This window comes from Aptenodytes patagonicus, chromosome 1 (genome assembly GCF_965638725.1).
Source record: "Aptenodytes patagonicus chromosome 1, bAptPat1.pri.cur, whole genome shotgun sequence".
Classification (NCBI taxonomy): Eukaryota; Metazoa; Chordata; class Aves; order Sphenisciformes; family Spheniscidae; genus Aptenodytes; species Aptenodytes patagonicus.
In genome coordinates this window covers 196,806,256-196,833,939 of record NC_134949.1, presented here as the reverse complement: position 1 = coordinate 196,833,939, position 27,684 = coordinate 196,806,256, and the positions used below count along the sequence as shown (strand labels likewise).

At 39.9% G+C, this 27,684-nt stretch overlaps 2 long non-coding RNA genes across 7 annotated transcripts in view; one reads left to right on the top strand and one right to left on the bottom strand.

The window, feature by feature from the left end:
- LOC143173924 (uncharacterized) overlaps positions 1 to 27,684 on the top strand; it is a 64,655-nt gene that overhangs the window by 23,987 nt on the left and 12,984 nt on the right. For 2 of the 3 annotated variants that reach the window (XR_012997845.1, XR_012997846.1), the window contains exon 2: positions 4,311 to 4,360. This is a non-coding gene — a long non-coding RNA (uncharacterized LOC143173924). Of the gene's footprint in view, positions 1 to 4,310; positions 4,361 to 10,156; positions 11,407 to 27,684 lie in introns of those variants that run through there. The other variant, XR_012997847.1, reaches the window with a different exon arrangement.
- On the bottom strand, positions 1,501 to 26,272 carry LOC143173896 (uncharacterized). Of its 4 annotated transcripts, none has more exons than XR_012997831.1 (5): positions 26,151 to 26,272; positions 24,741 to 24,872; positions 18,737 to 18,807; positions 16,548 to 16,970; positions 1,501 to 2,040 (listed from the first exon to the last, which is right to left on the bottom strand). It is a non-coding gene; the product is annotated as an uncharacterized LOC143173896 (long non-coding RNA). The 4 variants fall into 4 exon arrangements; XR_012997837.1 differs by lacking the exon at positions 1,501 to 2,040 and adding an exon at positions 12,535 to 13,316; XR_012997825.1 differs by lacking the exon at positions 1,501 to 2,040 and having other exon boundaries at positions 16,083 to 16,629; positions 16,744 to 16,970.

The following is a 27,684-nucleotide window of genomic DNA, read 5'->3' as shown; positions in this document are numbered from 1 at the left end:
GATATTAATACAGTACTCTCAAAACCAAAGTAATCTTCTAAAACTATGCTAATTCAAGTCAGTTTGATGTACTTCCTTCTAACAATAATATGTGATTGTTAGAATTGTATTCTTTCTCATGATGAGTGAGACCTTATTCCATAACTACTCTACTGTAAAATGAATACAAGTATTAAGTAAGGGACTATTTCAGCATATGTATTGTATTATACAGTTAATAGAAAGGACAAATCTTCAGTAAGCAGTGGTGACTTAACTTTATGCATGCCAATTTATACCATTTGAGAATATACCCCAGAAAATCCTAACAGGTTTTACATAGTTTTTAATATTCTTTCTTTCTTTTTCTATGGATAATTTTCATATGGTTCATTTTTACAAAATTAGTTGCAGTTGATTCATTCTGACAAAAAACTTACTGCTACTACTGTACAACACAAAAACTCATCATCAGTGTAACTGTTTTAGAGATTCCAAGTTTCCTCTGCTTTCTAATCCTCGCCTGTAATGTCATTCTCATGCTCAGTAAATGAATCTGGCAAATAAGGTGCTTTTTTAATGGGTTCAAAATTATGCAAAGTCCTGCTTATAACTACACTAGTTAAAAACTTTTAGGCACCATAAATGTCATTCTCAGCTGCACCTCCAATCATTTTCTGGTAACTTGCTATTATTACTGTTATTGCAAATTACTGTAAGTATCAGAAGTGGCTTCAGAATCATATTTTACACATCTAAACCAAAAAGTTCTGAACGTCACTATTTATGTTTTATCATGTACTTGGCATTCCTTTTATTGCAATCCAAAGAATTCAGGTATCTAAAGAACATTTAGTATAGATGATAAAATATGTAGGTATCTACCCCTCAGAAAACATTAACTTTTATTTAGTATTTCTGCTATAACAAAGCATGATTTGCAAAAATTCTCCTGATTTTATGAATGTACATCTTTTAGTTGTTTTTTTTTTAAACTTTAACTGCTTATATTACTATCAATACAAAGCACCCTTTCCATTCGCATTTCTTTTTATCTGCAAATAAAATCTGAAAACTTCTGCCATACCATTTATGAATGCAGCACGTTTGCTTTCATTCAGATGCTCTTTTTAAGTTGGCATTCCTATATTGAACAAGTACCATAAGTCTATATTTTTACAGGAATGTTTATCTCTGTCCATAATTATTATTCCATTGATGTAGGAGGCAAGGTACTTTGATCCTATGAAGGCACATGTGTCATAAAAAACTTAAAATGCTGTCACTGAATTAAGTTTCTTATCTGATTTACTGGAAGTCCTAAAATAGCAGACCCACCCAGTGTTTAGAAGTAAATATATTCTTGAATATAAATGATCATGCTTAAGGCAATATTTTAGGCAAATGGATGCATACATGAGAGAAAAATGGATTGGTATTGAACCAAAAGAGTTAGGAGAGTCCAGTGCAGAAAGGAACAGGAAACTTAGGTTAACAAAAGGAACAAAAAAAGGGAGAAGATGGAGAACTCAAGAGAAGGAGAGATCTTTAATAGGTATAAATCAAGAAAATATTACCATAGGGAGGAAGAAAATAATTTCACCTTTTAATAAGTCAGATTTTACCAGTACACAACTTTTTAAATCTATCCCACTTTTTGCAAGTGAGCCATGTAGGACTCAATTTTTAAAATAAAGACTAATGCTATATTTTGTTAAATTTAAATGTCTTTAATATGGATCTTATATTCTTCACATTTGATTTTACATTTCTACAAACATCTTTAAATTACAAGTACATTAGGAAACCAGAACATTTTATATTAAGGCAGAAGAACAATACTTCTTGACTATTAAAAACTATTCATAAAAAATTCACAAGTGCCATATTCTTCTTTTTCTATGTCTTCACTACAGTACTACCTCTCACAGAAAATACTGGTATCAGCATCAAAGGAAAAGGTCAGCAATCTTCCACATCAGAAGTTAGGACAATACTCTCAACATGGAAGGTAGGATGGTCAGAGAGGTAGCAAGTGAAAAGCTTCAGAAGAGATGGTAGCTAAAAAGAGTCAGGAAAAAGAAAAAAAAAACAACAGGCAAAGATAAGATAACAAGATCGAAAAGGACAGGAAAAAACAAAATACACAGGAAATAGCAACAGTAACAATTGTGCATATTCATTTTAGAAACAGTACAAAAAGAACACTGACAGAAAAGGTGAGGAATAAGGCAGCCGTTCTTAAAAAGAAAGAGGTCTACAGAAAAGACCTAGTATGGTATGAAATGCTCAGTTATTCCTCTCTTAAGGTGACAGGCCACTCAACTTCTAGTTTGAGCTAGTCAGTTCAAAGCAGGATTCCTGTGAAGTCAGTAGACTGAAACGGGCACCTCCAGAGGGCGATTCATCCCATCCTAAGGTCTGAATTTTAGACTCTGAATCACATATTTGAAATGTAATTAATTTTGTGAAGTTCGCTAGGTATTTGTGAACCTAGCAGCATATCTTTAAGCTGAATACTTATGGATAACAACATTTGGATTAAAATAATATGAGAAACAACATATTTTCAACTTCATTTACTCTGAACAAAGAGAATTTACTAATGACTTTCATCTACACAGAATATGTAATAGGTTTGTGCTGCAAGATATTTTTTTATTACTGCACATTACTTGTGTTCACTATACTGAGCACAAAATGAAGTCTGACCAAATAAAAGAAAGTTTGCTTTTCTATTAGGACTAATTATGGACTACTGGGGCTTTAAGTTTATCTGCTCTAAGTAAAAACCAAAGCTTGACATCACTGGGATTCTATATTCCCAACATTGAGACCTGATTCAGGAAGTATCACATTTAACTGATACTTAAAATGGCACTGCTGATATTTCAGTAATTTGTTACTGAATACAGTAAATACTGTTGTGAAAAAATGCTGAAATCCTATGTCATGGTCATGGATATTTACATTATAATGGTTATTTTAAATGAACTATAATTAAATACAAGATTCATGGGTGAAGGGCTGGTTTTAGAGTTGCTATATAGCTCAGTCTCTGTGCAGGAAGCTTCAGTGTGGAGCAGGTCTGTGGGGACAACCTCTTCATACCACCTTCACCAGCTTGCCAGCCCAGATGCAAAAACAAGACTCTGCTCTTACAGAACTGCAGTACCAAAGCATAAATAATCAGAGAAGAGGATGGGGAAGGGAGCTTTCCTCCTGGGCACTGATCTGGGGGCTGGAATATACACCAAAGGGACTGTTCACATTCTGCACTTTCTTGTTAGTACGGAAAGTCTGAGAGACATAATCCTGGGACTGTGCAATTCATACCTCATTGGAGACCTATGCATACAATGGTCTTCCTTTAATGACTATTTCAGAATACAGTCATCCTGATACTGCCTATTACATGAGGACAACACAGAGCTGTCAGTTACAATGCAATTAAAAAGACATCTTTAAAATCTAAATATTGGTCCACTTGAAATGTGATTTTGCACTGAAGAATTTATATGATCTAAACAATTCTAGAGTCATGTAACAAAATAGTGTAACACTAATGCAAAACAACAGAACAGGAAGGGCTAATTATAAAATACAGCATGAAGTCTCTTATTTAGAACTTCTAAAAGTTGTATCTACATTTAATTTCGTCTTCCTTTCGGAATGAACATAAAGAGTACAGCTACGTCAATTTTTCAGTATTCGTATCTTCACTGGATGCCCTTAAAAACTGCTGCCCAGTGATGCAGACACTGCACAGGAAAGGGAACCCTATCACACAGCAATTTATAGTGTAATTCTTATGCAGACCTCTCTCTCTCCATTAGCAGAAATTAATACACTACCTTGCAAAAAGTAGATGTTACCACTCCAAAATTATTTGTGAATTGGCACCATAAGGCCTCTCCCTGCTCCACCCATTTTCACTCTTTCTGTCCCCAGTCAGCAATGGGGCAGTTTCAGAGGGGATGCTGCTCTGCTGTACATCAGCTCAGGGCTCAGTTACACTGAGTGTTGCTCAGGTGGACAGTTAAGGCGTTTTATGCATACCACCAAGTGAATATAAGAAAACGGGAGGTCCCTATCTCTGTATTTAAAAATAAACAAATTTTTAGCATAGTAATTCATGAAGACTAGTTATAGTCACTATATAAATATTAGTTAATTGCTCAGTTTAAAAAGTACATCATTTCCCTAAACATTTACTCCGCTATAATACCATATATACTCATGGGAATTATGCAGTAACTAAGCACATAAATGAACAAATTACTGAATTAAACTTTTTTTGCCAATTTCCTAATTTATTTATTTTATTACAGCTTATGGATGAAATCCACACACTGATGTCTGACCTGTAATGAAAGCCAATGTAAGTAATCCATTGTTCTACAGCTACATTTGGTTATGAATTAATTGACTTTGCCTAGTCCTGTTGAATAATGATTAATTAGCAGTTTTGATTTTCAATTTCAGCATTATTACAATTAGGTTTTGCACACAAATTTTGTCACTTTTAAGTGCTATTGCCTGCCCACGTGCCTGTGCCCTGCCCCAACTGCTAGAATTAACAACAGAATTATATATAAAAAAACTGGCTTTGATTTTTTGATATCTAATAGTGTTTTTTCTTTAAGACCTGACTTAGGAAGACAGAACATTGGGGCAGTCATCATTCTCTAGTAGGATAATGCATTTTGTGATTCAGGTTGGCTCTGAAAGTCAATTTAAAGCCTTCCTTAGAAGCAACCGTGCTAAAGCAAAAATGCACAGAGAGTAAAGTACAGCTCAGCACAGCAGTTAGTCAGAAAGCTGAAGTCTCAATCTGTTTTCCATGCAAGCATAAAGCATAACATGTCTGAGCACTAAATACAAAATATTAGTGTAAATACTTACCTGGCTCCTCCCTTTTCACCCTATTATTTCTCCTGTGCTCATTACATTGTTTTTCATCTTTCCCTTCCTTCTGTTAAAGGAAAATAATTTCCTCCTCTCCATTTCAGTTTCTTCCTTTCACATTTGCTTTTTCCTACTCACCTGCACAATTTCTGAAATTCCAAAATTTAAAAGGGCTATGGATCCAATCCTGGGGCTGAAATACCAAGTCCTGAAAGCTTTTAGCATGGCTGAAGATCAATGACTTAAATTTTAAGTGTTTGTGTTCTCTCATTTCCAGCAAAGATATAAAATCACCAGAATAAAGTTTAGCAATGAAAATCTATTTAGATAACTGTAATCTTAGAATGAGATCAGCATTCTGTGAAGAGCTCTGCTCATACAGCAAAACATAACAACGATTTTTACTGATTTGGAACTATATTATTATCTCTGATACCTTATTTTTATGCTTAGCCGTTATGAGAAGCGGACGTCCGCTTCTCTCCTTTAGTAGCCATTTTAAATGATGCACTGAAGGCTTCAACAAATGAAATGATTCATGTCTTTAAATACTTTATAACCAGTTTATGATAAGATATTTAGAAGGAGATAAAAATAGCTAGTTAAGACTAGCATATTGTACACAAATGTAAACGTTTTTTCTCCTGTAGCAATTCATAAACATTTGTTACCTGTATCCATTACATACATTTTTAGATGCCAGGTCTTCTAAACACAAAATCCATCCTTACAAGATTTTTTTCAAGTAACTTAATAGCCATTATATCAAATGTTGTTTCACACATAGTATCAACATTTGATGTTTCACTGACATGATAACAGAAAGTCAGCTCAGTATAAGTTACTTTGTAGAGAATAGTGCCAAAACTTCAAGGTGTTACCTCTCAGTAAGCATGAACTCCTGCAGTCTTTAAAGATAAAATTACATATGACGAGCAACAAGAGTAGAGCCAATTTTTAGGGACCAACATTGACCAACTAAAAGAGTGATCTCTATATCCACTATAAAAATCTGCCCAAGAAAGAAACACCAAAATAGTTTTCCATGAAAATGTACCCTCTAACAACAACAACAAAAAAGTATGTTTTATTTTATTAATGTTATGGTGATCTTGCTACCTAATCTATTTGTATTGTCAGGTGCTGAAAGGCTTACTAATTGATTACTGAATTTGAAACTTTTACAGAAATCATGCTTCTGGGTAGCTAAGTTTAGTCATAGACATAAGTATGCAATCATACATTAAGAAGGAAAACTGTTAAGTAAAAGCTTAAGACTTATGAAAAGATCTGTGCCAACACCCCACACCCCCCCCGCATTCAAAAAACCCCTTGCATTTAGGGGGATGCCCTAAGACATCGGCTTTCAATCTTTCTGCAGACTCTTTAGTCTTTGTGAACAACTTTTAAGGGATCTGCAAAATAATAATTAAGAAAAGCAACCATCCTGTCAGTAAGCTTCAACTTATCGCCAGTAGGTGCAATCATCCACTGGATTAATTAATTTATTTATTTTTAGGAAGGTCATAGATCACAGAAAAATGCAAATCAAAGGGACCAGGCTTTAGAAATCTGAGATTTTTTCTGCTCTTTAGTAAGACAGACATTATCTAAAAGATAGTAATTCATCATGTGGAAAAAAATAATCACTTTCTAATGAGTACTACATGAAGAGGAGAAAAAGAACAAAAGAATTCATCTATGATCAGCAGATTTCAAATGATGGGACATGTCCCACTTGGAGAAGATGCAAACTGTATGTTGGGAAGGAGAGGCATTATTATTTTGCACCCAGCACTTCCACAGCATCTCATTTGAGTCCCTTTTTACTCGGCACTGGTGAGGCCGCACCTCAAATACTGTGTTCAGTTTTGGGCCCCTCACTACAAGAAAGACATTGAGGTGCTGGAGCGTGTCCAGAGAAGGGCAACGAAGCTGGTGAAGGGTCTAGAGCACAAGTCTTATGAGGAGCGGCTGAGGGAACTGGGGTTGTTTAGCCTGGAGAAAAGGAGGCTGAGGGGAGACCTCATCGCTCTCTACAACTACCTGAAAGGAGGTTGTAGCGAGGTGGGTGTCGGTCTCTTCTCCCAAGTAACAAGTGATAGGACAAGAGGAAATGACCTCAAGTTGCACCGGGGGAGGTTTAGATTGGATATGAGGAAAAATTTCTTCACTGAGAGGGTTGTCAGGCACTGGAGCAGGCTGCCCAGGGTGTTTAAAAGACATTTAGACATGGCACTTAGGGACATAGTTTAGTGGTGGACTTGGTAGTCTTAGGTTTACGGTTGGACTCTATGATCTTAAGAGTATTTTCCAACCTAAATGATTCTATGATTCTATTCTATGTTTCATTTGTCTGTCTGCACCTGCAGTGCAGAACCCCATACACAGGAGGCAGAAGAAAGTATAGTGGGACAGAAGAGAAGCTTTAGATGGGAAGTATTTGTGGGACCATTTGTACCTTTGCGTGTAACTGTTCCTGGAGTAAGCAGGAAAGTAGGTTTTCCACTTAAAAGGGTCATGTACAGGAAACAGAGAAGAAGCTGGGCTTCCAGAAGACACACGGAAGGGCGTAGCTAGGGCAAGTGTGGAGTGAGCTAGATTCAGATAAGAGAGCTGTAGCCATGTTCTGTGGTAAAGTGACTTCCAACTGACCCCAATATATCTATCCAACTGTGATCTCTCCAACTCTTACAGAAACTGTGTTCTGATCCCTATTCCAAATTCTTCATTCACATACGCTCATCCCCAGTCCTACCCATACACCCCATTACTGCTTCTGTACCCATATGCCTTGCCTAGACTCATGAATCCCTCTCTCCTGTCACTCACAGATGACACCAGGAAATAACCTTTTTCCACACTACAGCAGAAGTCGCTCTCTCCTCCCTCACATGTTCCTTTCTGATACAAGGCAGATTCCCCTCGATCTCATATTCAGCTAGTAGCTTAAGCCTGAGCAAAGACAAGTTCAGAATCATGTAAGTTAGTAACAGGTATTCAGCAAGACAATATAAGAACATGCACAAACCCCCTCATTTTCCATATATGTATCAAAACACACGAGTAAGAAATATGGAACAAAAAAAGATTATACCAAGCATGCTCACCTGCCAACTTTCCTCAGTTCTTTTTAAAACTATTGTCAATAACGTTTGTTTCCAGTATTTTGTTTAAATTTCATAAAATACACTACAGTAATTTTAGATTAGACAACTGATTTCTTCAGGATAAACGTATTTATACCATTTCAATAAGGCTTATAATTTGGCATTTCTCAAATTCGACACCACCATAATTCCTAACATAAAGATGCGCAGTATGTTGGAAAAGACAACATCTCTACAAATTACTTACGGATGTGCTTGTACGGTACTCAGGACAATGGGAAGTAACCTATGTCAAGGGAAACTAAAAGCACTGATAATACAAATACTTTATGATTCTGGAGAATTTTCAGTAGGAAAAAAAAAAGTAATAAGAGACCTGATATGAGGACAAAGAAGATTTTTACAATGTAAAACTATGATTATGTCAGGGAGCTGACATAAATTAAAAGAAGTTGGTCAAATAGAATTGGTGGGTTTTTTAAATTAATAAACAGATATTGTAATAAGACATGCTAATACTTGTGAGGAAAGTTTACATCTGTTAATAATGACAGAATAGAAAAGTTTAAAATCTGTTTTTCTGGCAATGAGAAACCAGGTATTAATTCAAAGACGGATAAGTATTTTAATCTAGTGGAGTTGACAAGTTTAATGTTTGTCTGATGAGCACCCAAGACTTGAAAAATTATACTCGCTTCTCAGAAAACTAAATCTACTAGTTATGAGTATATATGAAAAGTAGGGGTAGCGAAGACTTTTAGTGATGCTCAAGGACAACACAATGGCTAAGAACCCCACAATTCTGTTACTGGGGAGGGCGTGGTGGGGACAGAAGGGTTAATGCTACCAGACAGCTCTTCCTGGCTCCTTTCTGGGAACCTCTCACTGTTGCTTCTAGTGGAGAAGCATGCAACCCATCTAACGCTGAGAAACTGGGGAGTGCTTTCTACCTTTTCATACACTCCAGAACAGCGGTTCCCATATTTTTGGAACAACAGATCGTTATCAGCCCTTAACATTTTTCAAAAACCACCATACACCCATCTGATCAAACTTCTAATTGGAAACACTATTTAAAACACTGTTAACTATGTTTTTAGCCAAACAGCTGTTCAACTTACCATAGCCTTGTAGTCCACCAGGGGTTTGTGGACCACAGCTTGGAAACCATTCCAGCTGTTTCAAAGGTACAATGATGTCTTCTACTCCATCCCTCCCTCCAGACCTTCTGGTTGCTGTGTGAAACATTTCTGCTTCTTTATCTGATTTCCCCTGGGATTAATTTTAGGGCCTGCTACTGCTTTTCGCTTTCTGAAGTAGCAGCAAACTGGCATTCTCCATTGCCCACAGGTTTGTAAACAAGAGAAGTAAAACTGATCTGCCCATCCATAATATTGCTACTGCCAGATAAAGGAACAAACAGAAGCAGAGGATAAAAAAATATCTGCAGATTTAGGAAAATGGGACCAGTTTACATTTGATTCATGTTTGAAAATTTATCAGCAATCAATGAGGACTACAAACTTTTAGTTACAGAAAAGCTATAATTGTGCACAGGTTGGATTTTGGCCACAGCTGGTTCAGGACAAGTGGACTTTTCAAGACCAGTAAACAGTTGGGTTTTGTGCACTTGAAAAGATGCATCCACAAAACTATGGCAGATAAAACTGGTGCTAAGCAGCCTTTTGTCATCTTAAAGATCACCCAAATTAAACAAAACAGTGACCAAAGGCCCCTTGTTCTATGATGAGAAACAGGGAGTTATAGCCCCCTATTAAACACTTCCATGTATTCACAGCTTTAGAGACCTTTCCCACATTACCACTCCTCAGTCAACATTCTTCCGAACTGAGGTATCCTGATGCATTTACTGTCCCTGCAGAAGAGCTATGCCATACCTCTTAGTCATCCTTTTCCATATCATATACAGTTCTCATCAATGCTCAAAATTGACCAGCATGCCAGTGCCATTTCTCTGTTTCAAATACCATTTTGCCACTTTTTGCTAGCATCAGCTCCATCCAGAATGATTTTAGGAAATTAGCAGGAGCTGCTAAAAATCCGTGCAAACACCAATAAGATGGCTTGAGAGCCCTGGCTTCTCACAGCAGCAAGATACTACCTATCAGTTTAACGGTGATATTTCACCCCTGTGACAGGCAGGAACTCCAGGATCAAAACCTGTACTTCAAGCTCGTCAAGGCTGTGAAATCCTGAGAAATAGGCAGGAAGAATCTTCTCTTCAACTTGCAGCCCCTGCTGTGGTTCGAAAGAACAGCTACAAGTCCCTGCCTTCCTGAGCAGCAGGACTGGTCACAGCCTGCTGAGCTCACAGCTTACGGGCTGATGGCTGCTGTAATCCAACAGCCACTGCCTCTCTCTGCTGATAGATATGGCTGAACAGCGGGGTCAATGATATCTGGCCTCTGTGACAGCCATGGCTCCTGGATCACCACAGGTCCTGCTGCGAGATCCTTCTGCAACTCTTCAGGGTCAACATTAGGTCTGACTCCAACTGAGTATTTTCCTTTTATCATCTGCAATCTTTATCACTGCACTTTTTCAGACCATTTAGGAACAGGTGGACCAGCAAAGGCGCCAGTACAAATCTTTGTGAGGTGGCATTGTTAAAACTGTCCATTAGTTGCTATACTGTTCCTTATCTTGTAACCCTTTACTAATCTACGAAGAATTTTAAGTAACTCAACACTTCATTTTCTTAACAGTCTTTGGTTATGGAGCTTTTTTAAAACTTTTGGGTCACCTTTTCCTGTGTATCTGTTGACTTCTTCAAATAACTAGCAAAGCTCCAAGACAAAACTATCTTGTACGAAAGCCAAGATGATGGTTGCCTGTTACACCTATCCATGTTCCTATTAATTATATTCTTTATCACATTCACTGGCATTTTGTCTGTCATGGTAGTCAGACTTATTAGTCCATTAGTCCACGATCATCCCTAGAGTCCTTTTTAAAACTAGTGTCACATTTATTACTTTCCATTCCTCTGTTATCAAGGCTAATTTAAGTGATAGATTATACAACACAGTTCATGGCTCACCAGTTTCATTTCTGAATTTCTCTAGGACTACTGAATGAACAACATGCTATCTGGCAATCTGTTAACGTTTATTCAATTAAATTGTTAAAAAATGTTTTATTGATATTTCAAATCTGAAATATTCCCTATAAAGAACAACTTTTATGTGGGGATGTCCCTAATGTCCCTGTAATAAACCTTGCCAATGCAAAGAGTTCACTTGTTTCTGTGATGGCTGTCTTTAAATATTCTCTTTATCCGCAGTTATCTATTGAACTCACCTCCCTACTAGCAAAATTTACACTTAAAAGTTTTTTGGCTTTTAGGATTTTAGCCTGTTGCATTTCAAAATCTTTTTGTTCTGCCTTATTATAGGTACACATTTAACTTGCCAGAATTGTGCTCTTTTCTGCTCTGCTTGCTTGGATTTCACTTTTTGAAAAACCTCTATTTATTTCTAGTAACTTCCTTTACTGTTCAGTTTTGTTGGACAATTTTTATTCGATTGGGTTAGAATCAGAAAGCAAAGTCCCCATGTCTCTTTTAATATTTATTTAAACTGTATCTTCATTTGTATGCAATTCTTTTTTAAACAATACTGGACTTTTTTTTATTTTAATCTTCTTCTCTCCTACAAGTATGAGAAACTTGAGTATGATATGAGATATCGCTACTGAATGGCTCTTCCGTAGTCACTTCTTGTGTGCTAATCTAGACTAAATCAAGGGCTGTCCCCCCTCTTCTGGATTCTCTACCTGGTTTGCTCAAAAAGTAGTTCTTGATGATACCTAAAAATACAGCCTGTGCATGATGGCCGAATGTGGCCTAATGTTAAGTTTATCCAATCTATATATAGATAACCGAGAACTCTGGCTATGACCAAGCTTTCGGGTTGTATAGCCTCTCCAATCTCCCACAGTATTTCACACTCACTGTCTCCATCCCATCAACTAGTCCAGAGCTCTTACTAGACTTCTCCTATTCAGATACAGAACCACTTGTAATTGTTTTGTGGATTATTCTAATAAAATTAACTTATTTGACTATATTTTCTTTGGTATATACAGTGCCATTTGTCTGCATAGTCCAATCTACCATCTCTGTATCAGCTAGGCACTAAACATTCTATCATCCCTGTCTCATCTATACACTGACATTTCAGTGTCCCTTTGAAAGAAAGAAAAGGGATACATGCAGACCCGCTTCCAGAAAGAGGGTGACATACCTGGGGAATTCCTGATGGAATTCATGCTTACCACTCTTCTGAAGAATCATTACCTTCAAGGCACAATGGAAATGGAGCACTACGAGATAGCAAGGTACCAAATCAAAACTAGTGTAGGTTCCTTCTCAATAGAGATCAGATGGCATTTGAAAAAGCACTGACCAACAGTATGGCTGGAACAACTACTTGTGGTTATTCAAGATGTCTGTACCAAGAGATGCTGTGTCAGGAAGGGAATGCACTAAGGAGCAGAAGGACACTATGAAAGTATAAAAAGTCCTTTAACCTTTTGTACACACTGCAAAATTTCATAACATTTGCATTTACTTCCTTCTATGAGAAGGGAGAGTCTGTTCTTACTGCTGTGGAGAAGAGAAGAGAGGGATGCTTTCAGGGCACAATGCCAGTAACTATTGACTTGGGTTTGACCGTTGAGAAGGCCTCCGGGGCTAGCATTTTATCTGTTGGCTGCAACTCACTTCTTTCCCTTTTGTGAGGCCTCTAGTTGGAGCACCTTCTTTCTGCATTAAATATGATGTGACATTAGGCACAGCAGAATCCAACAGCTACACTGCAGTATCCAGTGGGTATTTATTATTATTTATTTGTATTACCATAAATCCTGGGAGCCCTCACTCTGGACCACTTCTCATTATGCTGGGCCATGAATAAACACACAACAAAAAGTAGATGTACTTGAATTCTACATAAAGAGACAACAGAGAAATTATGGCAGAGTACAAATGCAATGACACAGTACTACTGTGGTAAGTGTTGGCATTAATACACCTGCAATGTAACTGTTGTCTAGTTTGATTGTTTTAAGCTTTACAATACATAAAACTTTTAAAAAGATATTTAAAGGAAGATAGCGAACAGTTCTGTTTATGAAGAAGTCAACCAATACATGAGAGGCAGCTGAGGAGAAAATATCCAGTGTGGTCTGAAAATTTAATGACCGAATGATGGAAGCTGGCATCATATGTTGATCAAAACCAGAGTCAACCTCTTGATACTGAAGGAGAGGTATCAGGTAGAAGTAGTCTTGATGGGCCTTGAAAATAAAGACAGATAGCTTATCTTTATTGCTTTAAACTGAAGGAGGAAATTGAAAATACCAAAGGAGTAAGTTTGGAAACTGGTATTTATAGTAGAGTAGCATTTTGACTAGATAACGAGCATTGCAAGACTGCATTTGTCAAGGCAAAAGAAAAGATTTGCTAATAAAGAGACGATCCATGGAAAACCTGGATGAAAAAAATAATCGTCTGACGGAGAAGACCGTCCTTAACGGGTTGGAAAAAGATTCCCAAACCTCAGATTTAGCCTAGATCTCATGACTTAAAACAAATGACAGCATGATGGTGTCATTCATACAGGATGCAGGGCGGTTTTGTGAGGGCCTCAACCTAAATATGAAAAACAACTACTAACAAAAGACCAATAGTTGTAACTGAAGAACTGGAGACGCTACTGAAGAAAATACTCATGCATTAGATCTGCTTAGGAGTGGAAAAGAACATGGGAGGTGTATGAAACACATAAAACATTGTTTTTCCTATAAATACTGTGAAATGAGAAAATTCTTTCATGTCACATTTATTACTAACTTATTACAGCTATCTATGCTACCACATTTTGACTTTCAAGTGTTGAAGAAAAACAATGTTCGTGATGTTATAATATGATGGGTGCCTCATTCGACATAAACAAAAACATGCTACATCCAGCTTGAAGACAGGACAGTCACGATACAAGCCAAGCGCAAACAGCAGTGGAGAAAAAGGTCTCACAACTTAAACTTACAACAACTAACATGCTGAATGTTCAGGCACATTCCTTTGCTCTTCCTTCTTAGTGCACAGAACCAGGGCTATCACCTCGGTTTGCCACTAAAGGAAACTTACTCTCTGTTGCTGTAGTTTGGCATTCCAGCTCTTGAAGTATTCCCAAGCCCACACAATGTGTAGCTGTGTAGCAAATGCCCACTCCCTACATTCCACAACATCAACTCCTTCTCTTGGTATCTGCTTTCTTGCTGTTCTCCTAGTTTCAGTCATTTACGGCATCACGGCATGGGTTAAACCAAAGAAACAATCAGATCGGGTGCTCGACAATGGGGGTTAGCAGCAGTGAGTAGTGGAGAGCTGGCTAGAGCAGGAGACAATTCAGAGTTCCTTTTCTTCCAAAGAGTATTTGTAACAGCACTACTGCAGGCAGAACTGAGCTGTGCCCTGACATTATCTCCCTCAAAGTACTGGGAAGTTGCCATCACAGGAAGGAGAAGCGGTCACACCTAGGTGATCTGCCTCTCAGTGGTGATGAGTGAAAAAATTGGATACATGTGAAACATCCAGGGTATTCCTTATACCCCACTCACTAGCATGTCACTTTCCTCCCTTTTCTCCTCTGAAACTAGATCTATTCTGAGGCACTTCTTTTGATCTGCTTGGGGGTGGGGCGGGCACGGCTAGAAGGCCGTGTTTGGGGTTTTTTTGCAATCACCTGATCTCCCTCTCCTTTTCTTTCTTTTACCCAACTTAGTGCAAGTAAGAATAAATATGGCCAATAGGATTAAAAAGTGAAAACAGTAAACCATTAGGTCTAAACATTTTAAGAACAAAATATGCTGATCAAGATTTTTTATGCAAAATGAAACATCCAGTGTTCTCAAATCTTGGTTTCATTTCATATTGAAAAATCTCGATTTCATTTTATATTGCAAAATCTCAAAAGAATCACTGTTTTTTAACAAGAACTTTGAAAATTCCCATCCTGTAACGAACATAATGAAATTGTGTTTTGAGCTCTGTTGAAGATGATACATATCAAAATCATTAAGTTCTGTGTTTGAACAAGAAATTATGGCTTCTGCTTAGCACTAATTGTAGTTTAGCATACATAACCCATTGTCCTCTGTTCTTAGTTGTAACTGTCATCTTGAATCCCCAATTTATACAGGTAATTCACAACTAGTCACTGAGTCTTCTTCAAAGCCCATATACTCCCCTCCAACAGAAAAAAAAAAATTAGAGAAAAACACTTACTGGAAGTTTTAAACTTAAATCTATCATATATTCGGTGCAATGAGAAATACCAGTGGCTATGCGTTTAGTTCTCCTTTCAGGTATATTTTTGACATCCGTTTTCTGGTTTTTGGTTTTGTTTGGTTTGTTTTGTTTTTAATTGGACTCTCTAGTCTGCTTTTGATCTGAGTTTATGATTTCTTCTTTGGTCTTGCTCTTTCTTCAAATTACTTTCATTTCATGCTGCTCTTGTGCCAAGCAAAAAAAAAAAAAATTCTGTCCTCCTCAATCTTTATTCACCAATTATTATCTGTGTCCTTGCTCCATGGGAAAGAATCTCTAATTGTCCTTACATACAACTCCTCTAGACCTTTACAGCCCCTTAATAATTATTCACAAATTCAGTAACATTTCCAGTTCTTCCATTTTTCAGATACTAAGACCCCATTGAAAACATTCTTGTATTTGAATACCAGAAAGGAAATACGGCATCATAAAAAAGGGCATGGAGTTTATAATACCCCTTTTGTTATACAGGGAAAACACCTACATGTAGTTTTTCCTCATTTGTATATAAAAATAGGAGCCATAGCAATGACTGTACCCATAGCTACAGGAAAAGAACTTCCTCCTTAATCCAAGTATAGTTATTTATAGTTATTTTGGGTGAATCCACCGACATATGATATGGGTAATTATTATTGATTAAGCACAAAGTACTTAGGTACAATAAAGTATGTAGTTCCTGCCTAAGACTATAGCTAATCAGCATGCATGATCAAATTCACTCATAATGCCAGCTCAGTTTAGTTTAATTTAACCAAGTTACATTGACACAAGTATAAGTGTATATTTATTAGCATTTCAATGTTCAACTCAGCAAGACAATTATGTTAGTAAATCGGTTTGCAATATCTACACAAGTATTGGTGGTATAAACAGTTTTTGTAGATCTATAAATTTCAGAAAGTTTATGGGTGAAAATACAGAGCAAGTCAGAGACACACTATTCTGAAAATAAAGAAAACAGACAAATTAAAACTCCCTACCTAACAGCAGTACGGAAGGACTCCAGGTTCACATGGTGAATTACCCAAGAATAATGAAATCCTTAATGGATATATTATATATTTTTTCTAAAAAGAACTGAAGTCAATTGACATAAGTCAAACCTCTTGATTCACCTTTTTATCATTATTAGTTTGTCAACATCAGTAAAGACTAACTATGGAAAAATTCAATCATTTCAATGTACTTACAGCTGAATTTTCTCATCATGTGACCAACTATCCACAAAGCCTCAGTGCCATTAAGAAGTTTTGAGGAATATATTATTTGGTACTGCCAAAAAAACATAATTAAAAGAATGCATGTAAATTATATTAATTTTCTAATTAGAAATGTTTTATGATTATTTCATGTCTAAAGTACATTTGGGGGGAAAGCAGGACTTACATTATCCCAAAAGGCAGGTTCCAGCACAATCAATGATATACTGACAGAATTCACAGTAAGGAGTCACAGTAGAGTCCTGATCTTGCAACTGAACTTTCACAAAAAGAACCCTGCACTATTGCAGAATCTCCTTAATTTCAATAGGGCCCTACCCACACACAATCAATTACAGAGTCCGCCTATGTGGGAGTAACAACAGCGAGAATGGAACCTGTTCCTCCACACACCTGCAAAAATATCAGGATAAAAAAAAATAAAATTAGTAACATGCAGCAAAACCTACTGATAGCCTGTTTTATTACAGCATTTAGCACATAATAAAGGAGTTCCATACATCTTTAAGTTGCATATTATTTATAGGAATTTTTAGCTCCTTCTTTAAAGAATGTTGGCTTAAAATTGCTTATGGATTTTACATGTAGTGACAGCACATTATGGGAGCTTTTACTGATATGTATTTGAAATATAAATTTTTAATTATTATTTTCTAAAAATTAATTATTCTCATTTCTTTGGTCTATGATGCAAGTCCCACAACACCCATTTTGGGGACACAGCATAGGCCTGTGAATTTATTGAGGTCTTCATGATCGTGAAAGTATCCCCTGCCTAACATTACACAGAAAATTTAAAAATGTCAGACATCTGCCAAGTTAGTGCTGCCTACCGGAGCCTGCGAAGTGAGTGAACCAGTACCTCTGTCAAGTGCAATCTGCCCATTTCTCACTGACTGAGAAGAATGGACAGACCATACCTTTCAGGACAATCGTGGTGCCCCTAATCATGCAGCTACGGATTTAGCATTTCCCAAGTTGCAATGCAATGTGGTAACTTGATGCAGCCAGACCCTAATATTGTTTTCTGTCCCTGTGCCTAGCTCCACATCTTTCTTCACAAAGGAAGTTAATTGGAATACAACGCATGTTTCCTGCACTGCTCCAAGAGTGTAGGTTGTAGGATGGGTCAGGGACACATAGCTGCAGTCTAAATTACAGTCAGTTTCTGGGGAGAGCTGAAAATACAGTTTTACAATTTTGACAGCCTAAGGAATAGCTCAGAGCTGACATCCAAACAGTCAAATAAATGAAATACTGAAGCTGTCTCAACAGTTCCCTTCTCTGACGTGGACAGGAGAAACACACATCTAATCCAGGTATAGAAACTACCATAAAATGGAATGATTCACAAGTGGTTTGGGAGACTAGAAAGGCCCTGGCAAAAGCAAGGTTTTTTTCATGACTAGCGGAAGTAATGAAGTCTAGTTACCTATCAGCATGCTTGTACGTGCCATCAACACACTTGTGCAGTAATCCCAGGTTGACATTACCCTGGCTGGTTTCCCGTTCCCTTCTAAACAGATTTCCCTAAATTCCTGCAAAAAACACCAGCTTCTGACTTCTAGGAGAACAAGAGGCAGCTCACATTGTGGCTAGGTCTGAGCTACACATGCGTTGACTGGCAGACCAACCAAGCATGCTGATCAACAAGTCAACAGGTTGAACAGAGCAGAAAATTTCTGAGTCCATGCTGCAGCTTTTTCTACCCCGGGGGCACTAATTTAAGTCCTTTCTCTACTCCCAGCTGCTAAGTTTCACTCAAATTGTAGAAACTTGACTTTGTGACCTCTATCTCTATATCAAATGCAGCTGAAATTAAGCGGTGGATTCAAAAGTTATTAGGAGACAACACAATCCTATATATCTTGTTTTGTTCAGAAACTGGGCATGAAAACACTGTAGCATAATCACTGTGAAAATAACTAATGAGTTTTATGTCACTTATTGTTTTCATTCAGGAGTTACACCACGAACTCAGCTATAACAGAACACAGATTTTTATGTGGTGATAGCATAAATGAATCCAGAGAATGTAGAGACTGTTTCAATAAAACTGGCTTTGTTTTGCCACTGTGAACAAGGCCCTAAATATATGTTGCTTCATAAAGGTGAAAATTTAACAGAAATAAAATTTTATATATATTTTTTGAACTTACCAAGACTGTAGTAGACTGCCCTTCATGGAGATCCCTGCTTCTCTTCCAATTCCATGCTGTCTCTCCTAAGGCTTAAGAGAAGTTCAGTGATACATAGCTCAATAAAAGAACAGTGACATTAAGTCTAATGAATCTATTCAGTATACCTGGACTTTACTTTTGTGGGGTTTTTGGTTGGGTGGCGGTTTTTTTTAGAATAAGCATAGTGATTTTTAAAGAGTCGCCTTAAAATCCTGATCCTACTGTCTAGATCCAGATCCTGATATCCAAATTTAGGGAATAATTTTTTAAAATATGCAAGTTCCAGTTCTCTTTTTTATAAATGGCATCCACAGTGCTCTGCTTACCCTTTCTACTGATCTGGGACTAAATTTTGACTTGTGTGTTTCTCACCAAAAAGGCATAGTTGAAATCAGCGGGTTTTATTTGTTGTTGGATTCCAGGAACTGATGAAAGATGGAAAGAAACTGAGAAAGTATAATGACCTCTCCAAAACTCCAGTAAAAAGAAGAGAGACAAAGAGTAGTCAGTGTGGAAAAGTTAATAGAAAACGGGACATTAGAGGAAAGGTTAGCAGGAAACAATGGGTATAAGAAGAGTCAGGGAAGTGAAAGTGATTTAATGAAAAAGGGGATGGAATAAAAGAAACAAAATTATCTTCTTAGCAGAGCAATGCGAATGGGCTTTTCAAAACTGTTTGACATTGGCCTATCTCTTCTTCTACTGAAGTAAAAGCATTACATCAATTCCAAAAATGCTTTAGGAAAACCTATAAGCCACTTAACTTGAACCATTTAACTTTAAGCATATGGAGTATCTAAACTCTGCTCAGCTAAACAACTAAAGAAGTACTTAAATTCGAAAATAAATTTAAATCATCTTGTAATCATTCACTATCTGTAGTATTGAGCATGCATTCAAATCTGAGCCCCAACTCCTTACCCTGCTAACATGCAGACTCACACTTTAGCGCTAGTCTGGATCCAGCCTATTGGTTATCAGATAGGCAAAGTCAAGTACAAGACACAAGGGACTAATGTGGATTCAAACTCTTCTCTCAAAAGCCATACTCATGCAAGTATTGTGACTTAAGTACAAGATTAATTGTTTGATGACGCAGAATGTAAATAATTAAGTGCTTAAAGTTAATTCAGGAATCAGGTCTCAAAAAGAAAACTAAAGAAAAAGTGGCTGAGAAAGAAAAAGAAACAGATTGTTCAATCTGTATTGAAAATAAATGACCTCTGGGTTATATCTCAATGCACTCTGCCTGAAAACTACTGCTTCTTCCTGGCTTAAGTATTACATCTTATTTTTAATACACGAAATGGTAAATAACCCTGGCAAAGGTTAAATTAGTTCAGTGGTTGATAACAGTACTAAAGTAATTCTTAACACAGGGTGTAGTTCAGTTATTGGTATAAAGGGTTCATCAACGCTCCTGCCTATTTAAACACACTTGCACTTCCAAACCCAATTTGGTAAATAGCTGGGAGAGGGTTAATATGCCATATTCCAATCTCTATGGTAACAACCGTAGAGATAGGAGAAAATGTGGAAATCATAAGCCACTAGTAGGGTTCTGTCCCTTTTACTCCTTACTCTACAATACAGTTACTAAAGCAAAACAGAAATTGAGCCACTTTTTGAGATACCAAAAAAGGTCTGGGGCATCTCTCAGCATCCTGTGAACTTCTGATCATTGTGACATGTCTCCTGAACTACGGATCATTCTGTGCACCGTTATTTTAAGCTGTCACCTATCTAAATGACCAGGAAGCCAATCTCAACACTCAACTATATTCTTACACACACAACCCCCTGCTAGGGGGGATTCCATCCTTTATCTATAGCTGCAAAAAAGGAAACTCCCTGTTTTTAAGATGTATGCTTAATAAATCCACACATATAAGAATCATTACTTAATGAAGGTAGGGCGCTAGAGTAAGATTAAAGACCTGATAAGGCAGTGAGTTAAACATAGAATTAGTTCCTCTGTAGATTCAGTCGCCTTTTCATGAAATGGTTAAATAAAATAATGTTTTGTTATTCTCAGGAGAATTATGAGCATTACTAAAATTTTATAAATGTTTTGAATCTCAGATTTCAAAATTTCCCAGAAATTGGGAAACTAAAGAAGCAAATGAACAACTTATATCAAGCTGTCTTAAAAGAAATAAATTGAACAGCATAAAAGCAAACAAATCAGCACTAGCTAAAGCATTTCCAGGTCCCCCTCTCCTGTATTCATTTCAGTAGCATTTCATTTAAATGCAGACATACATATCTGCAAAGTTGAAGCTTCGATCTTTCAAACAATTCCACATATCTGAACTTCACTCCTCTAAGCAGTGCTACTGATGAAACTACTCATGTGAACAGCGTTAAGCACATGCACAGGACTAAGGCTAAAGCAAGTAATAAAGAAATTAGCTAGTGAATTCAGTGTATCACTAACAATTGTTTTCGAAAAGTCAAGGACAGCTAAGAAGATAGCAAAGCTTGAGAAATTAACAGCTGAAATACTGGGGGAGGGGGAGAAATTAGGTTATGGTCCCAGCAATTACCCTACAAAAATCTAACTTCAATACCTGTTAAATAACAGAATCAATGCTAGGAAGAAAAAAGTAATAGAGCATCCCCTCAATAACTTAATAGTCACGACAACCACACTATTTTCTCACCATTTGATGAGTGTTCTTCAGTTCAAGGCTGAAGTTCATGGGTGCTGTGGAGAAGATCACTTGGCAACTGCTCTGCTCTAATTAATCCATGAATAAAGAATGGGCTGCAGTTTTCACAGATACCAAGCCAGCACTTCTCACAACCATTAAATCCACAAAAATATTAAAACATTTAGAAGTTACAGTTAGGCCATTTTAGCAAAACTTTACCACGGAACCTAAGTTTAATAACAAATCTTTCTTAAATCCTCAGGGATATGTTCATTATTATGAGTCAGGCCTATAGCTATGTTAGAATCAATATTGTAAGATCTGAATGAAATATAGGAAATCCAACTTTTTGACTACACCAGTAGTCTTTATGCTACGTTAAGCATTCTAGAGGCTGAAAAAAAAATTAAATTGAAACTTGGCTATTGAAAAATCAGGAGGTAGTCTACAGTAAAAAAAAAAAAAAAAAGCTATTTTTTTTTTTTCATCTGGAAGTTTATAGGAAATCTAATAAAGTAGATGCAAGTCCTAAGCCAGCACATACTTCTTGCAGTCCTTACTGCCTACAGAAGCATCCCTAGATCCGCTCTATACTGGCAAAATCAGAACTCTGTTTTCACTGTACAATAGTAAATGCTGTCCACTTCAGTCCTTTCTAGATTACAACCTCTATCATTGCTAGCAGACTGAAAATGCAAAAGTAAAGAATTCCAAATCCTGTATTTGTCAGGGTAAATCAGAGACTGAATGGCTACAGAAGGAAGTAGAAAACTCATATATGAAAGAACTGTTCAACTACAGTTACCAGGTTATTAAACTGAAACTTCAAACGTCAACTGATATCAAATTTACAGAAGAGGTCTGAAGGGAGGCTTAGATGAATCTGTAACAGGGATCTAGAAGGCTAGACAAGCATCAGGGGCAAGGCAGGGCTCAAATTAGAAAAATGAACAGAAAAAGTTCTGGAATTCCCACTGGTGTATGTCCATATGTCTTACAAACACAGAATACCAAAATAATATGTAGATGTGCAATTATTGAAAAGATTATTATAATTACTACATGTGGGTGTATCTTGGTGCCCTCCAACTGGTCTAACCTACCTAGGAACTGGACCAGATGAAGGTAATGGAATAACATGCAAGTACCCAGGCAAGCCAAAGAATCTAACTAAAAAGTTACACAGTAATGACACAATGCCAGTTTTCATTACAACAAATTCCTCTAATCCTCATAGTTGTAAAATAAATCTCAGAAACACATAGCAAGGTAATTTGTAAAGTAATGTGTGCCTGAGTCAGAAGACAGCCTCCAGCTTTCTAATCATCCCTGACTAGCTATGAGCTTCTGTGCCATTTTGGCAGATAAGTACCTTGCTTTGGTTTTGCCACCTCTCAACTGGATCTAGACAATTCAGTATATCCAAGCACGAAGTCTGCTGCATATAGGAAACTCCAAGTACAGGAAGCTGGGGGGATGTCATCTCAGCAATGTGGGTTATTATAAGTCCCTCTCTTCCACTCTATACTGATTTTCTCTAGAATTTTAAACTACAAATTCAGGGTCTCAAGATCTTCCAGGGCCTAAATCCAGGATTCCTAAAGAAATGCCTACTAGGTCTCTAGACTGGATACAGTTGCCAACAGTTTCCCTCTCCTGACATAAGAGAACTTGTGCAACAAGGGGGAAAAAGCTGTCATTTCTCGAGACAGAACTTTCTCGGGGCTGGTGCAAGTCTATGGAATGAATGTGCCTAGGAGCCAAGGGCCATCAGAAACCTAACTGCATTTTGCTTGAAGAACAAAGCACATTACTTTGACCTTGCCTCACTAACATAAATACATAACACGTATATGGAAGAAGAGACAGATAAAATAAACGGAAAACATTCAACTGCACACGCTCCTTCCCCTGGCAACAAGAGAACAGATAATATGACAAATGCTGGTCACGTCACTTATTACAGTATGAGGAGATTCTCTGACAATATAATGACACTCTGAGGAGAAGAATCTGTAACAGAGGACAGGCACTACTAGAAGGTGTTCATGTAGTGCTGTAATGAGAGCTGCATGAGGAAAGGAGTCCATTATACAAACTGCAGCTTAACCTCATATTTGCTACCACAGCAGATAAGACTTCCACCATTCTGATGAGCCCAAGTTGTTTGGAACGGAAATTTGATCTAAAGAATTGACATCACTTTTGGTGAGGCTCAAAATCCCTTTCTCTCCCTTCTGTCCTCAGCTGTGTTCCTGCTGTGACTTTTTGGCTTCACTAGTCACTGAGGAAACAAACTGATGATCCTCTCCCAGATGCTACAGCCAGAGAATGCAATACCCACCTCGTATTACATGGATTTTCAGACTATAGCAATTGCCTTTCTCACTTGTTCTGATACTCAGTTAAATATTTACCCATTCTGATCCTTAAATTATTATAATTGTGCATTATTTAACTTAAGAGATATGGATTGAAGATGTAAATCAAGACTATTACATTAGGTTTATGTTTTGTGCAGTCCTAAGTAATACTGAGAATAATGGTTGTGTAATATCACTATTAGCTTCTTACGTCCAAAATACAAGAACACAATAATGAAGAGAACTACTCAGTGTGCTTACACATAATAATACACATTTCAGTCTGTACAGGATCAGGGCCTATGTGCATTAAGTATGGAATCTGAGAGCAAGTATTAGATATTAGGGGATGTAAAAATTTCACTTTCATTAAAAATCTTAATGAAACCTTAGGAATGACATCTGAAGGGACAATAGTGTGATTCATGTAAGAGAATACCATGTCCTGTCAAACAGAATGACATACTATCTTCTATATCTTATTCTTATATTATGGTTGGAAAAATGGGTGAAAAATAATAACTAGAATTATTTTAGGGCAAAACTATACATAGTCTAAGTACAGAGAAGTGGTATCAGCAACATCATAATTTTATATTTTTCTTTACTGTTTTCATTGCTATTTCTACTGCAAAGTCCTCTTTTCACAGGCACATAGCCCTCAGAAAAAAAAAATTAGAAGACATTTACTATCATTCTTTTCAGTTGAAAGGCACACTTTTTGAAAATTTCGCTCACAGTAATTTTAATAAAATAAGAGAAAAAAATGTAAATACACTGCAAATCATTTATATTTCCTCCTTTTTAACAGAAAGGTTTTATGAACTTAAGTTTTTTCATCTGGCTAATTTTCACTGAGAACTTGGTTTAAAAAATTAGGAATCAGTTTCTTTAGCAATACCAAACTTCAAAACCGAGGAAAATATAGTAACATAAATGCATAATATTAGCTATGTGATTACTTACATGTTGCCTTGCACTACTTTTTCACTAAGGAGCTCCAGAATTACATATTTTCTGAGTAGCAGTAGTTTTCGTAGCCATGATGGTCTAAGCTTTTTGAGCCCAAAAGCTCGCTGTTTTCAACTGTGTCAGTTGCTTAAAAAAAAAAAAAAAAGAGAAATTACCTCTCCCTTCAAAACTTGTTCTGCTTATATTTTTGTCAGTGCAGCTCTAGAAGGGAGCAATGGAATCATGAAAAGCATTAGGCCCTGAGCCTGCTAACGTTCGTCTGCAAGTAGTCCAACTGAGTTTAAGAGGACTAGCTCACAGACACGAAGGGAAGATTTTTAAAGTCAGTGGGAACAGAGCTCCCAAACTCTCATTATGTACTTTTGAAAATCTTCCCCAAAGTCATGGGAACAACAGCTCACAGGTCTGAGGCCTCTGCTTTTGACTGCTTTCCTTTCCCTTTTTAAAAAGCGTATCAGATAAAAAAAACCACTGAAGTCAAAAATCCTGAGGAGCCGCTCGCAGTGATGCGTTGGGTCTCTCTACAAAGGCAGGGGTCCGCACAGCCCGAGGAGAGCTCACAGGAAAGAATCCTCCAGCAGTCAAAAGTCAAGTGCAGACTAGTGGTTCGGGCGGCACTGTAGCCTGCCTTCCCTCCGTGGCTTTCAGCAGCTCGCAACCTCCATCTCGGTTTCCCCATCTGTGAAATGGGGATAGAAGCACTAACCCAACTATCAGGTACCTTATGATCAGTCACAACTTGGGGCGGAGGGGGGGGGTGCGGCGTGAAAATGAAAGTTCACGTTTTCCCCTGAGCATTGCGAGCAGCCGAGGCGGGAGCGCTCTCAGAGTTGAACCTCGCTCCGTCAAGTTCCTCGGAGAGATATTTTTTTTCAAATGACCAGTGTACGGCTCTCCGGGCCCAATCTGCCCGGAGATGCGCCCACACGGCACCGCTCAGCTTCGCTCCGCCAGAGGCTGTTCGCAAGCCCGGGCGGGGGCGGGGAGGGGTGGTGGTTGGCTGGGGGGGGGGCGGCGGGCCGCTGCCGCCGCGGCGGGCGGGAGCCGGGCCGCTGCCGCGGAGCCGGTGCGGCGGAGCGCGTGAGGCGGCGGGAGGGGGAGGGGGAGCGGCGGCTGCCAGGGCGGGATCGGGCCCGCGGGCTGCCTCCGCGCGGTGTGGGCAAGCGCCGAGCGCTTCAAACCCTCCGGCTTCGGCGGGGTGCGCGGCTGGGGGGGGGGGGGGGGGGGGCTGCAACCTGAGCGCTGCGGGAGCCGCGGGGGTCCTCGGAGGCGCGGGGGGGGGCCGGGGGGGAGGCGCTCTTCATATTTTCCTCAGGTCCTGTGGCGCACATCCCCCTCCCCCCGCCGGCTTCCTTTCCCTACCTTCCCAAAACGCGCTGCCCCCCCACCCCCCCGCGCCTTTACCTTGACAAGTCCGCGGGGCCGGCGGAGGTCTCGCTCCCCCTCTCTCTCTCCCCCACACACATCTCTAACGCGCCACCTCTCCCCCACGGGCCGGGACTCCGGGTGACATTTCTCTCTCTCTCTCCCTCTCTCTCCCCCCCCCCCCCTCCTCCCCCCCTCCCCATTAGTGGCGGTTGGGTTGGTAGCGCGGGAGCGCGCGCTAGCGGGGAGGGCGTGGAGCGCGCGCTGGTTGCGAGCCGGGGGGGGGGGGGGGGGGGGGGGGGGGGAGGGGCGGCATTGACAGCGAGCGCCGTGTCCGTAGCGCTGCCTCAGCCCGAGCGGCTCTCCCCCCGCGCGCCCCCCCTCCCTTCCCGGCATGCCCCAGGGCAGCGGGGCTGGCTCTAACGAATTTGAATGAAGAGCCCTGCTCTTTCGGCGCCATTTTCGAGTGATGCCCGATTGCATCGCTGCCGCGGGGGAGCCGCGGCTCGCGGGGCCGCCCGCCGCCGCGCCGGCTGCCGCCAAAAGTCACCTCCCTCCCCCTTCGCCCCCCCTCCTCTCCCCCTCGCCGCCGCTACCACCGCCGTGCTTCGGAGCGGGTGCCGCCACCGGCATAGGCGGTAAGAGCCAGAGGGAGCGGGCGCGGCTGGGGCAGAGGGAACTGGGCGGGCGGACGGGCGGGGGAAGCCCGTCTTCGGAAAATGGGGGCAACCTGTACCCCGTCGCCGTCCGCCGCCGGGAAAAGACGCCTCAGGAGCCCGACGGGCAGCGGGCGGGAGGCTCCCGGAGGCGGCGGCAGGTCTCGCCGCTGGCTCCTGGGCGGATCTGTCACTCGCTTCCCTCAGCCTCAGAGGGTGGGAGCGGGCGGGAGCGGCTGCCTCCTCCGGCAGGTAACCCCGCTTCCCCGGGGCGGCGGCGGGTAGCATCTCGCCCAGGAGGGGATCCCGGGAGCCCCGCTTCCCACCCCCGGTGGCCCGCCCCGGGGGAGAGCGGCGCGGAGGCGGGCGGGGGGAGCTCGGGGCGGGCGGGAGGCGCGGGACAGCCGGAGCGGAGGGTCGCGCCGCGGCCCCGGTGTGCGCCCCGCTCTCCCATGACATGACAGGCTTTCCTCTGATCTCCCCCCCGTCCTCGCCACCCTCACCCCCCCGCGGATCCCTCCCTCCCGCCTTCTCCCCCGCCTCTCTGCCGTGGAAATTTCGGGGCAGCGCTCGGGACGCGGCGGCTCCTGCTTCCCGGCTCTGCAGCAGCAGCCAGGATGACTTCCCCACTTACATGCACATCTCCCTTTCTCGCCCCCCTCCCCCCCCCCCCCCGTGTTTTCGTAACCCGGATTAATGCCCCTTCGCTCTTTCTCATCCCCCTCCCTTCTCCTCCTCCTTCCCTCCCCCCCCCCCCCCAAAAAAAAAGAGGACAACCTTGGCTTTTTTCCTCCGCTTGTTTCCTTTCCATGTTAGCAGATTAACTTCTCTGTTTAAGCGCTTTCTCCACCTCCCACTTAAGCGCTTAATTTCCCGTGTCACGATATCGGAGCCGCCTTTAGCAGAAACCGGGGTGA